Source organism: Oncorhynchus clarkii, chromosome 4, assembly GCF_045791955.1.
Source record: "Oncorhynchus clarkii lewisi isolate Uvic-CL-2024 chromosome 4, UVic_Ocla_1.0, whole genome shotgun sequence".
In the NCBI taxonomy this organism is placed as follows: domain Eukaryota; kingdom Metazoa; phylum Chordata; class Actinopteri; order Salmoniformes; family Salmonidae; genus Oncorhynchus; species Oncorhynchus clarkii.
Window position 1 is genome coordinate 91059750 of NC_092150.1, and position 15831 is coordinate 91075580.

General features: G+C 44.6%; 1 long non-coding RNA gene across 1 annotated transcript; it reads left to right on the plus strand.

Moving 5' to 3' along the window:
* The first annotated feature begins 614 nt into the window (after positions 1-614).
* Positions 615-5880, plus strand: LOC139407910 (uncharacterized). The gene is made up of 3 exons (XR_011634140.1): positions 615-799; positions 3526-3606; positions 5769-5880. It is a non-coding gene; the product is annotated as an uncharacterized lncRNA (long non-coding RNA).
* The last annotated feature ends 9951 nt before the right edge of the window (positions 5881-15831 follow it).

Below are 15831 nucleotides of genomic sequence, written 5' to 3' on the forward strand. Positions count from 1 at the left end.
TGGATGGGACTAACCTAGAGGTCAACCAGTGGGTCCATCTCCTCTATACCACCCACCTGGTAGTGTGGTGGATGGGACTACCAGCTCTCTGTAACCTAGAGGACAACCAGTGGGTCCGTCTCCTCTATATCATGTTTCTTGTAGGATAATAATCAATGTATTTCCGATTTTCTGTGAAGTCCAGGTTCCTCCTCTTTATGACCTCAGGCCTGGGATATTCCAGGATGAGATAGTGAAGGCTTTGTGTTCCATAAAATGTTGTTTCTTCTCTCTTGCTCTCGTGACTGGGTCCAGCTGGAGCACTCAGCAGACTGAGACAGAGGAAGGCAGCACCGTCAGCAGAGAGAGAGAGAGTGTGTTTCAATAACCTACAGAGAAGGGTGGGAGTTTGTGTTCTCACTGGGATGTTTTTCCTACTCGTCACAGTCACACACGGTTTTAAAGAAGGGCTATATAAATACATTGGATTTGACCCAGTGTGTTCTACCAACAAGCTACAAACTAAACAGATTGTAATCTAGCAAACGAGTACAATTTGATTGAGGCTAATTTGAGTAAAGCCACAGCAACAACGTTCCTGATGATTGGAAGTCTCTTTCTCCCTCCACTACAGGTGAAGAAGCGTCAGCAAGCTGTGGTGGGGTTCCTGGAGTCCAACCGGATCTCCTTCCAGGAGGTGGACATCACCAATGTAGAGGAGAGAAGGCTGTGGATGTACCAACACATCCCCCCGGAGAAACACCCAGACAAGGGCAACCCGCTTCCCCCACAGATCTTCAATGGAGACTGCTACTGTGGGGTAAGAGATAGATACCGTAGTGATCCTCATTAACCCTAACCCAGGAGAAACACCCAGACAAGGGCAACTCGCTGCACCCACAGATCTTCAACGGAGACCGCTACTGTGGGGTAAGATGGATGGATGGATTTCTGTCCAATTCCCTGCCAAAACACAAGAACTGGTCCTGAACACATTTAGCATATAGCCTGTGTTAGTTGTTCAAATGTTAGCATGTAGCCTGAATGGTCAGTTGGTGAACGAGCTAGCTAACGTCAGCCGTCCTGTGCCTAGTGATGAATGAGCGAGCGAGCTAGCTAGCGATGCTAACGTCAGCCGTCCTGTGGCCTGTGCTTAGTGATGAATGAGCGAGCTAGCTAGCGGTGCTAACGTCAGCCGTCCTGTGGCCTGTGCTTAGTGATGAATGAGCGAGCTAGCTAGCGGTGCTAACGTCAGCCGTCCTGTGGCCTGTGCTGAGTGATGAATGAGCGAGCTAGCTAGCGGTGCTAACGTCAGCCGTCCTGTGCCCTGTGCTTAGTGATGAATGAGCGAGCTAGCTAGCGGTGCTAACGTCAGCCGTCCTGTGGCCTGTGCTTAGTGATGAATGAGCGAGCTAGCTAGCGGTGCTAACGTCAGCCGTCCTGTGCCCTGTGCTTAGTGATGAATGAGCGAGCTAGCTAGCGGTGCTAACGTCAGCCGTCCTGTGCCCTGTGCTGAGTGATGAATGAGCGAGCTAGCTAGCGGTGCTAACGTCAGCCGTCCTGTGCCTAGTGATGAATGAGTGAGCGAGCGAGCTAGCTAGCGGTGCTAACGTCAGCCGTCCTGTGGCCTGTGCTGAGTCAGGCATATTGCTGGGTAACCCCTGCGGCGTAATCCTGTTGCTCCATGGGGCAGATTATCAAGGGTGGCATCCCAAATTGCACCCTATTCCCTTTATAGTGCACTACCTTTGGCCAGAGCCCACAGGGAATGTGTGTACGAGCAAGGAACCCTACAGTATTATACACAGACATGCGCATGGAACTTCCATTTTACATAGCGCAAGTGAACAGCAATGTTAATGTTATTAAATGTATGTAAACTGTAAAGTATTTTGTCTGTAATGTGTATATATATTTTTTTTTTAACGTGTCGGACCCGAGTAAGACAAGCTGTTTCAAATGGAGATCTCAACAACAACAAAAAGTGTGTGTGTGTGTGTGTGTGTGTGTGTGTGTGTGTGTCAGCTATTTCATCACCCGCCCGCAATTGCTAATAACCGCAACCGCCTGACTATGTGTGAAAACCGGAGGCCCGCAAATATAGAAAATGCGCAATAGGCTTCAGTCAAAGACTGCAACAACAAAAATTGACAGGGGCTGCAGGAATTTCTTGTTACCTGATTTTAGATATGTTTCTGGTTCTAATTTCCAATATTTTGTTAGTCAACTTGTCTATAATTAGATGCATGCAGCTTCTCTTCTCTCGTTATATGTTGCATTAGAAGACTACATCGACCCTTGTTAACCAGAATAAATGTCATAAATCGATAGAATGAACGAACGCTTCAATCTAGTTGACATTCGTCAAGTTTTCTGTCTTTTGCGGAGCGGAAGACGTTGTAGGGACCGGGGAGAGAAAATACAACAACGCGACAAAAAAATCACGATATTATTTTGACCGGTTGTAAAGGAAATAGAAACGACCCAACGTGTTAATGATAATATTTCAGTTCGGCTTTGATATTTTACGTGGTTGAAATAATAGCCGTTTCTATGAAGCTTTTATCATAAAGACGTCACCTCTACAGATGGTACCTAATTGAGCATTCATTCTCTCAAGACGTATAAATAAATAAATCGCTCCTGTTTCCAAGTCCAAATTTTGTGTATCATTTAACTGCAAGAAAATCTTAATTCTGCAGGAGTTAATGATATTTGAGAGGTTAAAGACCTACAGTCAGTGTCCAGATTTCCGTGTCCATTTAACCTGAACAGTAGGCTACAGTTCCCTTGACGTACCACGGATCTCATTTGAAGTCCTGTCTTGTGACCTGTCTAACGTAGTCAGCACTGCTGTCACATCCTATTTTAAAACTTCAGTCCAATATTTTCCAAACACAACTTTTCTGGCCCTCACTCCCTTTTATTTTCAACTCTACATTTCGAGAGCTTTTGTCTTATTGAATTAAACTTCAACAGTGCCCTTTTTTGCCTCCGTGGATTGACGTAAACGGGTTTTTGCCTGTTCCCAAAAGCAGTATTTTGTCGATTGGCTGTGTAGGGTATTCGGCGTATGTACAGTTCAGCCCTAAAGTTTAGGCTTATACTCTAATACCAGAGCCTCAAATAATGAAAGAAAACCTCAATGTAGCCTATAAATTGCACAAGAATGATTCATTTATGGATTTTTTTTTAAGGTATTGCTTGTCTTTTATTCAATCCGCCCTTTAGCCACATAATATTTATTGACGCTAAACCCCGTCCAACGCGCAGATATAACGGCGAATTATGACGCGATCCGCGCATCGTGTGTGTGGTGTGTGCGTGCGTGCGTGCGTGCGTGTGTACTATCCTTGTGGTGAATAGAAGACCTCACAAGGATAGTAAAACAAAGAAAATATCTAATTTTTCCACAAGGAGAAAGGCTATTTTTGGGGTTAAGGTTAGGGTAAGGGGTAAAAATATCGCAATATTTATTTTTCATGGCAAAATGAAAACGGACGTGTGTGTGTGTGTGTGTGTGTGTGTGTGTGTTCATTCCATCAGGACTATGAGGACTTCTTCCAGTCCAAGGAGAACAACACTGTGTTTACATTCCTAGGCCTCAGCTCACCGCCCTCAGTAAAGGTATGACACACACACACAAACACACACACACACACACTGTTTGCAAGGGAAAGGTCTGAAGACTAAGGCTCCACTAGTTGTACAGCTACGGTGGTGGGGGGAGCCCTCGAAAGCTACAGGGCTGGGGGGGCCCCTCCGGGCAGCTACAGGGCTGGATGGGCCCTCCGGGCAGCTACAGGGCTGGATGGGCCCTCCGGGCAGCTACAGGGCTGGATGGGCCCTCCGGGGAGCTACAGGGCTGGATGGGCCCTCGGCAGCTACAGGGCTAGGAGCACACTTCCAATGTTCTCCTAGAGTGGCTGAATATGTTACTGTCTTCTAGACGACTCGTGTCTGATTCCTGAGAAAATACAGGATGTTACTGTCTTGATAAATGACCCTGAGAAGGAACACAGTCTGAGTCACTCGTCCAGCAGACATCACATGGTCTGACCACATGTCCCAAATGGCACCTTATAGGCTCTGGTCCAATGTAGTGCACTACCTGGGCTCTATAGGCTCTGGTCTAACGTAGTGCACTACGTGGTCTCTACAGGCTCTGGTCTAACGTAGTGCACTACCTGGGCTCTATAGGCTCTGGTCCAATGTAGTGCACTACCTGGGCTCTATAGGCTCTGGTCTAACGTAGTGCACTACCTGGGCTCTATAGGCTCTGGTCCAATGTAGTGCACTACCTGGGCTCTATAGGCTCTGGTCTACCGTAGTGCACAATATAGGGAATAGGGTGCAAATTGGGACGATATCATTGTCTCCTTTTCCACAGATTTATCAGTAACCAGGATCATTAGATTTTCCTCCAATCACATGCCTGGTCTGTCTCCAGTCTGGCGGCTGATTTGGAGAACTCCACTAATTGGCTGGGATGTGATCAACATAGACCAGTGGACTTTAATGAGTGATTCGTCCCAAATGACACTCTATTCCCTATACAGTGCACTACTTTTTACCTGCACCGTGTGGCCCCCTTTACGGCCCTATGAGCCCTGTTCTAATGTAGTGCACTCGTTAGGGAATAGGCTGTAATTTGGGACGCCTCCTGGTTTGTTTGTTGATGAGGACTTTTAATAAGGTTGATGTTGCTGACAAACAGAACATGGTGATCTCTCTCTCTCAGGAGACTCCTGAATTAACAGGGTCCCTTATGAACCTTTCAGCTTGGATTCAGCATGTTCTGATAATGTATTGTGTTGATGCAGTATGTTCTGATAATGTATTGTGTTGATGCAGTATGTTCTGATAATGTATTGTGTTGATGCAGCATGTTCTGATAATGTATTGTATTGATGCAGTATGTTCTGATAATGTATTGTATTGATGCAGTATGTTCTGATAATGTATTGTATTGATGCAGTATGTTCTGATAATGTATTGATGCAGTATGTTCTGATAATGTATTGATGCAGTATGTTCTGATAATGTATTGTATTGATGCAGTATGTTCTGATAATGTATTGTATTGATGCAGTATGTTCTGATAATGTATTGATGCAGTATGTTCTGATAATGTATTGATGCAGTATGTTCTGATAATGTATTGATGCAGTATGTTCTGATAATGTATTGACGCAGTATGTTCTGATATTGTATTGATGCAGTATGTTCTGATATTGTATTGATGCAGTATGTTCTGATAAGGTATTGTGTTGATGCAGTATGTTCTGATAATGTATTGATGCAGTATGCTCTGATAATGTATTGTGTTGATGCAGTATGTTCTGATAATGTATTGATGCAGTATGTTCTGATAATGTATTGTGTTGATGCAGTATGTTCTGATAATGTATTGACGCAGTATGTTCTGATATTGTATTGATGCAGTATGTTCTGATATTGTATTGATGCAGTATGTTCTGATAAGGTATTGTGTTGATGCAGTATGTTCTGATAATGTATTGATGCAGTATGCTCTGATAATGTATTGTGTTGATGCAGTATGTTCTGATAATGTATTGATGCAGTATGTTCTGATAATGTATTGTGTTGATGCAGTATGTTCTGATAATGTATTGTGTTGATTTACATTTCAGTAAATGTTATGAACACAATCAGATGGTTGCTTGTTTGATTAATTGATTGTTTTGAGTGATTGGTTGACCCTTTTTCTACCTCATATCTCGTCGGGATTGATTGGTTGACCCTTCTTCTACCTCATATCTCCTCAGGATTCCGAGTCGTAGGCAGTAGCGTGGGGAGTCGGAGGTCGCAGAGCACATCACTTCCTGTATTACAACACTTCACCTCTCCCGGAGATCTCACCATAATGACGCCACCGTGTTGCCAAACACTCTGACCTCTCTGACCCCCCCCCCCCCCCCCCCCCACACACACCCTGAAAAAACACCTCCCCCTCCTCCCCCACCTACAGCCATCTAACCTGACACAGGAGGAGGGGAGGAGCTTCAGACCAATAGAAGGAGCTTCAGACAATGGGAGGCGGGGCTTCACCCCAAAAACAATGTACAATGATTTCCTGAATTAAAAAATAATAATAATAATTTAAATTTTGTACAACTGCTGGTAATCATGACGATCTAGTCAGTGGTTCCTGTTTGTGTTAGCGGTAAATAATTACTAGTTTTATTTTACTACTATGTATTCTTTGGTCCGTTGTTCAGGCCACTTCTGTTGCAGCTCTTCCACCAATAGCAGCATGTAGCGCTCCTGTCAGAGTAGCCAGGTTCTGTACGCAGTCAGACAGTTAAAGCTGACCTGAGGTCGTAACTGGAAACACTGAAGTTGGACTTGTGGTTAAAATCGAGGCGTGAAATGGAGTCCACTACAGCTGTATTTAGACTTTGAACATTTTTAGATTAAAAAAATCTAAAATCTAAAATAAACGTTCTATCAACATTGACCATATTATTTTTGTTTAATCTAATTTTGATTCTGAGTTCGGGCATATTAAGTTTTATATGTCAAATACACTTTTTAGAAATAGTTCTTCCAGAACTCACTTCCTCAGTTTAAATCACTTGTGCTTCTCACATATCGGCTTCCACAGTGTAGCGGGAGGTTTTGAGGGTCATGGTAGGTGGATATGGACTGAGAGATCAGCCAATTCAAACCAGCGGTTGTTTTCACCGATCCTGCCATAGGCCATGTTCGAGGGAACCAAAACCGTAATGCATCATGGGTAAATTGTGACTGACTGATCTACAAATAATAATTCTATAATGAATGCTTATTCATGGTGGAAGGTGATTTGTAGATCAGGCAGTCGACAGTCGCCTGCAGTGTCCAACAGTCCATATAGACTCATTCAAGTCCCGTTCTGAATCGCTGTGAAACCAGATGTCTTGACATACGAAGGACCGGCTGGTGGGATTGTAATGAGACCAATGAAGGCTGTGTTAAGTAATGGAAGAGGAGACCAACTGGGAACGGGTGTGTTTTTAATTACTCCTTCCTCTCTCCTCTCTTCCCCCTCTCTCTTTCTCTCCCCTCTTCTGTTTCCCTCTTTCCCCTCTTCCCTGTCTCTCTTCCCCCTTTCTCTCCCCTCTTCCCCCTCTCCTCATTCCCTCTTCCCCTAGTCTCTCTCCCCTCTTCTCTTTCCCCCTCTCCTCATTCCCTCCCCCCTTCCCCTAGTCTCTCTCCCCTCTTCTCTTTCCCCCTCTTCTCATTCCCTCTTCCCTCTCTCCTCATTCCCCCGCTCCTCATTCCCTCTCCCTCTCTCCTCATTCCCTCTCTCCTCATTCCCTCTCCCTCTCTCCTCATTCCCTCTCTCCTCATTCCCTCTCCCTCTCTCCTCATTCCCCCTCTCCTCATTCCCTCTCCCTCTCTCCTCATTCCCCCTCTCCTCATTCCCTCTCCCTCTCTCCTCATTCCCTCTCTCCTCATTCCCTCTCCCTCTCTCCTCATTCCCTCTCTCCTCATTCCCCCTCTCCTCATTCCCCCTCTCCTCATTCCCCCTCTCCTCATTCCCCCTCTCCTCATTCCCCCTCTCCTCATTCCCTCTCTCCTCATTCCCTCTCCCCTCTTCCCCCTCTTTTATTAAATGATCATGGATGGGTGACTCATTGTGTATTGTTTACACATGGCAGGCTTACACTCTGCCCCTACACACACACTCTCGTGTTTCCTCACTGACTCAGAGACCCATTCCTAGTGAATGTAGTGCCATCTTGTGTTTTGTTCTGTCACTGTTAACCTGATCTAAAAACAACATTCCTTTTGATACATGCTATTTATATGTACTCATATATATATATATATATATAGTAGAATCAACACCTGTTTTTAATATGAGAACTCTGTTTGTACCCGCCCGTCTGTGACGATCACTACGGCCTGGTTTCCCGGACCCAGATTAAGACAATAGACCTGAGATTCTCAAGGGGCGGAAGGGTAGCCTAGTGGTTAGTGCGTTCGACCAGCCGGCCCTCCGAAAGGTTGCAAATTCGATTCCCTGAGCTGACAAGGTACAAACCTGTCATTCTGCCCCTGAACAGGCAGTGTAACCCACTGTTCCTAGGCCATCATTGAAAATAAGAATTTGTTCTTAACCGACGTGCCTAGTTTTTTTTTACAAAATTCTCCATAGATTTTTTATTTATTTTTTTCCCAGGGACTAGACTTAATCTGGATCTGGGAATCCGTCCCTATAAATGATTTTAGTTGTCTGTCCTCTGTGTGTTTTGGCTTTGGCCGTGTTCAAGAGCATCACAACCGCAATGTATCATGGGTAAATTGTGACTGACAAACATGTCCTTTTTGACCTGGCTAACTAAAACTGTCATTGATGATTTGACACCAGTGTTTTCCCAACTCCCGGTCCTCCAGTAGTAGTCCCGAAACAAGCACACCTGACTTCAACCTGTCAACTAATCATCAAACCTTCAATGACTTGAATTATAAGTGTTTATCCAGGACTACAATAGAGATGTGTGTTGTTGAGGGGGTACAGGAGGACCCGGAGTTGAGAACCAATGCTCCTCACGATGTTGAGAAAACAAAATAAACCTTTTTTTGTTACAATGACTTTGTTGTATGTTGATAGACCATCTGTAGATGCTTCCCCCAGACTATAAAAATTAAATATTACTTGGAGATCCCTCAAACTCTACTCTGGACCTCGCAGACAGTTCCACTTTTTGTTGTTGTCGTTGTTCCTCTCTAATCAGGGCCTGATTTAGACCTGGGACACCAGGTGTGTGATTCCCCTCTAGTCAGGGCCTGATTTAGACCTGGGACACCAGGTGTGTGATTCCCCTCTAGTCAGGGCCTGATTTAGACCTGGGACACCAGGTGGGTGATTCCCCTCTAATCAGGGACTGATTTAGACCTGGGACATCAGGTGGGTGATTCCCCCTCTAATCAGGGCCTGATTTAGACCTGGAACACCAGGTGGGTGATTCCCCTCTAATCAGGGACTGATTTAGACCTGGAACACCAGGTGGGTGATTCCCCTCTAATCAGGGACTGGTTTAGACCTGGGACACCAGGTGGGGGATTCCCCTCTAATCAGGGCCTGATTTAGACCTGGGACACCAGGTGGGTGATTCCGCTCTAATCAGGGACTGATTTAGACCTGGGACACCAGGTGGGTGATTCCCCTCTAATCAGGGACTGGTTTAGACCTGGGACACCAGGTGGGTGATTCCCCTCTAATCAGGGACTGATTTAGACCTGGAACACCAGGTGGGTGATTCCCCTCTAATCAGGGACTGATTTAGACCTGGGACATCAAGTGGGTGATTCCCCCTCTAATCAGGGCCTGATTTAGACCTGGGACATCAGGTGGGTGATTCCGCTCTAATCAGGGACTGATTTAGACCTGGGACACCAGGTGGGTGATTCCCCCTCTAATCAGGGACTGATTTAGACCTGGGACACCAGGTGGGTGATTCCCCTCTAATCAGGGACTGATTTAGACCTGGGACACCAGGTGGGTGATTCCGCTCTAATCAGGGCCTGATTTAGACCTGGAACACCAGGTGGGTGATTCCCCCTCTAATCAGGGCCTGATTTAGACCTGGGACATCAGGTGGGTGATTCCCCCTCTAATCAGGGCCTGATTTAGACCTGGGACACCAGGTGGGTGATTCCCCCTCTAATCAGGGCCTGATTTAGACCTGGGACACCAGGTGGGTGATTCCCCCTCTAATCAGGGCCTGATTTAGACCTGGGACATCAGGTGGGTGATTCCCCCTCTAATCAGGGCCTGATTTAGACCTGGGACATCAGGTGGGTGATTCCCCTCTAATCAGGGCCTGATTTAGACCTGGGACATCAGGTGGGTGATTCCCCTCTAATCAGGGCCTGATTTAGACCTGGGACACCAGGTGGGTGATTCCCCTCTAATCAGGGCCTGATTTAGACCTGGGACACCAGGTGGGTGATTCCCCTCTAATCAGGGCCTGATTTAGACCTGGGACATCAGGTGGGTGCAATTTACTTATCAGGTAGAACAGACATCTAGCCAACTTGACAACTGTGGGAAATCATTGAAATCAACATTGGAGTCAACATGGGACCAGCATCCCTGTGGAACGCTTTTGACACCTTGTAGAGTCCATGTCCTGACGAAAATCTGCCTAAGTCTAAGAAGGTGGGGGTGCAACTCAATATTTTAAAAGGTGTTCTTAATGTTTTATCCACTCAGTGTGTGTGCCCACGTCTACCCCACTGATTCTTGAAATATACAGTACATTCGACTGTCGTACCCCCGTCCAGATCCCATAATACCAAATCAGAACTTGTTTTACTGCTGTGTTTGTAAACAAACACTAACTCTTCAAAACATGGTTAAAACACCAACGTGTAAAAAAACAACAAAACATACATTTCCTTCTGAAATGTTTGGACTTTGTCAAGCCAACTAGTTGCCAACATTAAAAAATATTTGCTATAATTTCTGTGTTTTTTTATTAACATTTTATTTTACCTTTATTTAACTAATAATGTATTTCGTATGCTAGTTTGTATGCTATGCTATAAATTAAACATCTGGATGTCTAATTTTGAATAAGGACGCCTCACGTTTAACCGCATTTGTTGATGCCTCTGGAGCTTTAATGGATCATTTTCATTACGGAATAAAAAGTCAGATGCTACCCCAGGCAGGCGTGGATGGAGTGTGATTGGATCCAGGAGGAGGAAGTGACCTCGGTGTTCTGTTTTTTTTCTTCTCTCGCAGCGTCGAGAGACACACTCTCTAATCGTTTTGAGCCACTGTCCCCACTGTTTTCCTCAGGGCGTACGGACACCGGGTACACAGATGCTGTATCAAATCAAATACAACAGGTGTAGTAGACCTTACAGTGAAATGCTGAATACAACAGGTGTAGTAGACCTCACAGTGAAATGCTGAATACAACAGGTGTAGTAGACCTTACAGTGAAATGCTGAATACAACAGGTGTAGTAGACCTCACAGTGAAATGCTGAATACAACAGGTGTAGTAGACCTTACAGTGAAATGCTGAATACAACAGGTGTAGTAGACCTCACAGTGAAATGATGAATACAACAGGTGTAGTGACCTCGCAGTGAAATGCTGAATACAACAGGTGTAGTAGACCTCACAGTGAAATTCTGAATACAACAGGTGTAGCAGACCTGACAGTGAAATGCTGAATACAACAGGTGTAGTAGACCTTACAGTGAAATGCTGAATACAACAGGTGTAGTAGACCTTACAGTGAAATGCTGAATACAACAGGTGTAGTAGACCTTACAGTGAAATGCTGAATACAACAGGTGTAGTAGACCTCACAGTGAAATGATGAATACAACAGGTGTAGTGACCTCGCAGTGAAATGATGAATACAACAGGTGTAGTGACCTCGCAGTGAAATGCTGAATACAACAGGTGTAGTAGACCTCACAGTGAAATGCTGAATACAACAGGTGTAGTAGACCTGACAGTGAAATGCTGAATACAACAGGTGTAGTAGACCTTACAGTGAAATGCTGAATACAACAGGTGTAGTAGACCTTACAGTGAAATGCTGAATACAACAGGTGTAGTAGACCTTACAGTGAAATGCTGACAGGCTCTAACCAATAGTGCCAAAAAGGTATTAGGTGAACAATAGGTAAGTAAAGAAATAAAACAACAGTAAAAAGACAGACTATATACAGTAGAGAGGTTATATACAGTAGAGAGGCTACATACAGTAGAGAGGCTACATACAGTAGAGAGGCTATATACAGTAGAGAGGCTATATACAGTAGAGGGGCTATATACAGTAGTGAGGCTATATACAGTAGAGAGGCTATATACAGTAGAGAGACTATATACAGTAGAGAGGCTATATACAGTAGAGAGGCTATATACAGTAGAGGGGTTATATACAGTAGAGAGGCTATATACAGTAGAGGGGTCATATACAGTAGAGAGGCTATATACAGTAGAGAGACTATATACAGTAGAGAGGCTATATACAGTAGAGGCTATATACAGTAGAGGGGTTATATACAGTAGAGAGGCTATATACAGTAGAGAGGCTATATACAGTAGAGAGACTATATACAGTAGAGAGGCTATATACAGTAGAGAGGCTATATACAGTAGAGAGGCTATATACAGTAGAGAGGTTATATACAGTAGAGAGGCTATATACAGAGGCTATATACAGTAGACAAGTTATATACAGTAGAGGCTATATACAGTAGAGAGACTATATACAGTAGAGAGGCTATATACAGTAGTGAGGCTATATACAGTAGAGAGGTTATATACAGTAGAGAGGCTATATACAGTAGAGAGTCTATATACAGTAGAGAGGCTATATACAGTAGAGAGGCTATATACAGCAGAGGCTATATACAGTAGAGAGGCTATATACAGTAGAGGCTATATACAGTAGAGGCTATATACAGTAGAGAGGCTATATACAGTAGAGAGGCTATATACAGTAGTGAGGCTATATACAGTAGAGAGGCTATATACAGTAGAGAGACTATATACAGTAGAGAGGCTATATACAGTAGTGAGGCTATATACAGTAGAGAGGCTATATACAGTAGAGAGGCTATATACAGTAGAGAGACTATATACAGTAGAGAGGCTATATACAGTAGAGAGGCTATATACAGTAGAGATGCTATATACAGTAGAGGCTATATACAGTAGAGAGGCTATATACAGTAGAGAGGCTATATACAGTAGAGATGCTATATACAGTAGAGAGGCTGTATACAGTAGAGAGGCTATATACAGTAGAGGCTATATACAGTAGAGAGGCTATATACAGTAGTGAGGCTACATACAGTAGAGAGGCTATATACAGTAGAGAGACTATATACAGTAGAGAGGCTATATACAGTAGTGAGGCTATATACAGTAGAGAGGCTATATACAGTAGAGAGGCTATATACAGTAGAGAGACTATATACAGTAGAGAGGCTATATATAGTAGAGAGGCTATATACAGTAGAGATGCTATATACAGTAGAGGCTATATACAGTAGAGAGGCTATATACAGTAGAGAGGCTATATACAGTAGAGATGCTATATACAGTAGAGAGGCTGTATACAGTAGAGAGGCTATATACAGTAGAGGCTATATACAGTAGAGAGGCTATATACAGTAGTGAGGCTACATACGACACTGGTTGGTCGGGCCAATTAGATAGTATGTACATGAATGTATAGTTAAAGTGACTATGCATATATGATAAACAGAGAGTAGCAGCAGCGTAAAAGAGGGGTTGAGGCAGCAGCGTAGAAGGGGGGGGGCACAGTGCAAATAGTCCGGGTAGCCATTTGATTACTGTTTAGGAGTCTTATGGCTTGGGGGTAAAAACTGTTGACAATCCTTTTTGTCTTAAACTTGGCACTCCGGTACCGCTTGCCATGCGATAGTAGAGAGAACAGTCTATGGCTGGGGTCTTTGACAATTTTTAGGGCCTTCCTCTGACACCGCCTGGTGTAGAGGTCATTCCTCTCCTTCCCTACCCTAGCAAGTTATACTGAACTCTGACATCATTTCTCTCATCATTCCACTACGCGGGTATCCTAGTGGTTAGAGCGGCAGGTAGCCTAGTGGTTAGAGCGGCAGGTAGCCTAGTGGTTAGAGGAGGCAGGTAGTCTAGTAGTTAGAGAGGCAGGTAGCCTAGTGGTTAGAGGAGGCAGGTAGCCTGGTGGTTAGAGGAGGCAGGTAGCCTAGTGGTTAGAGGAGGCAGGTAGCCTAGTGGTTAGAGGAGGCAGGTAGCCTAGTGGTTAGAGGAGGCAGGTAGCCTAGTGGTTAGAGGAGGCAGGTAGCCTAGTGGTTAGAGGAGGCAGGTAGCCTAGTGGTTAGAGGAGGCAGGTAGCCTAGTGGTTAGAGGAGGCAGGTAGCCTAGTGGTTAGAGGAGGCAGGTAGCCTAGTGGTTAGAGGAGGCAGGTAGCCTAGTGGTTAGAGGAGGCAGGTAGCCTAGTGGTTAGAAGAGGCAGGTAGCCTAGTGGTTAGAAGAGGCAGGTAGCCTAGTGGTTAGAAGAGGCAGGTAGCCTAGTGGTTAGAAGAGGCAGGTAGCCTAGTGGTTAGAAGAGGCAGGTAGCCTAGTGGTTAGAAGAGGCAGGTAGCCTAGTGGTTAGAAGAGGCAGGTAGCCTAGTGGTTAGAAGAGGCAGGTAGCCTAGTGGTTAGAAGAGGCAGGTAGCCTAGTGGTTAGAAGAGGCAGGTAGCCTAGCGGTTAGAAGAGGCAGGTAGCCTAGCGGTTAGAAGAGGCAGGTAGCCTAGCGGTTAGAAGAGGCAGGTAGCCTAGCGGTTAGAAGAGGCAGGTAGCCTAGCGGTTAGAAGAGGCAGGTAGCCTAGCGGTTAGAAGAGGCAGGTAGCCTAGTGGTTAGAAGAGGCAGGTAGCCTAGTGGTTAGAAGAGGCAGGTAGCCTAGTGGTTAGAAGAGGCAGGTAGCCTAGTGGTTAGAGGAGGCAGGTAGCCTAGTGGTTAGAGGAGGCAGGTAGCCTAGTGGTTAGAGGAGGCAGGTAGCCTAGTGGTTAGAGGAGGCAGGTAGCCTAGTGGTTAGAGGAGGCAGATAGCCTAGTGGTTAGAGGAGGCAGGTAGCCTAGTGGTTAGAGGAGGCAGGTAGCCTAGTGGATAGAGGAGGCAGGTAGCCTAGTGGTTAGAGGCGGCAGGTAGCCTAGTGGTTAGAGGCGGCAGGTAGCCTAGTGGTTAGAGGCGGCAGGTAGCCTAGTGGTTAGAGGCGGCAGGTAGCCTAGTGGTTAGAGGCGGCAGGTAGCCTAGTGCTTAGAGTGTAGAGGCGGCAGGTAGCCTAGTGGTTAGAGTGTAGAGGCGGCAGGTAGCCTAGTGCTTAGAGTGTAGAGGTGGCAGGTAGCCTAGTGGTTAGAGCGTTGGACTAGTCATTCTGCCCCTGAACTTGTCAGTTAACCCACTGTTCCCTAGGCCGTTGTTGAAAATAAGAATGTATTCTTAACCTGTTGAAAAAACTGACTTGCCTAGTTAAATAAAGGTTAAAAATAACAAATAAACTTCTGCAAAACAAATGAGTTCGTCACCATAGAAATGCAGCAGAGGAACTCAATTCATCGCTCACTACCCCCATATAGTCAGATTTTACTTCCCAGCTAACAATTCTAGAGAGAGAGAACATTTTTTTGTAATGTTCCCCTAATGTTTCAGTGTCCAGTTTTCCTTTAGTTGCGAGAACATTCAATCTGTTAGCAAAAAAACCTTCCGATAACCTTTTTAGCATGTTTTGTTGTTAAGAGTTAGGAGAACATTCCCTTAATGTCGAACAGAACATACCCAGAACGTGTTTGCCATGTTCTCATAATATACAATATTAATGTTCTAGACACGTTTCATGGGAACGTTGCAAGAGCATTAATGTTTCCAGTTTTTCTGTGGGTTAGCAGAACATTCCATCAACATCCCAACATACATACACAGAACGCATATACACAGTGGCATGCCATGGCAGAGTTTATGGAATATTTGGCATGGCCCATAGACTTCCACTTTCACAGTACAGCAACAAAAATCCCAGTTTTACATTTTGAAGAAAATATGAAAATGTGCATTCAAAAATATGCATGTTATGCATACTACAATCACAGTAAACTACAGCCAAATTCAAAACACGTCAGTCGACAAAAGATATTAAAATTACGCAAATAAACATTGAATGTTTTGTATGAACTGTTAATTTTAAATATAGTTCAACGAATTGTATATTTCTGTTTTACAACGGAAACTCTACAAACTTCTGTTTTCTGAGCCGTTATTATTAGACAGGCAGAATCATGACTACCTACTTCTCGGGTCCTCCTTCTGCCCTTAAATGAAT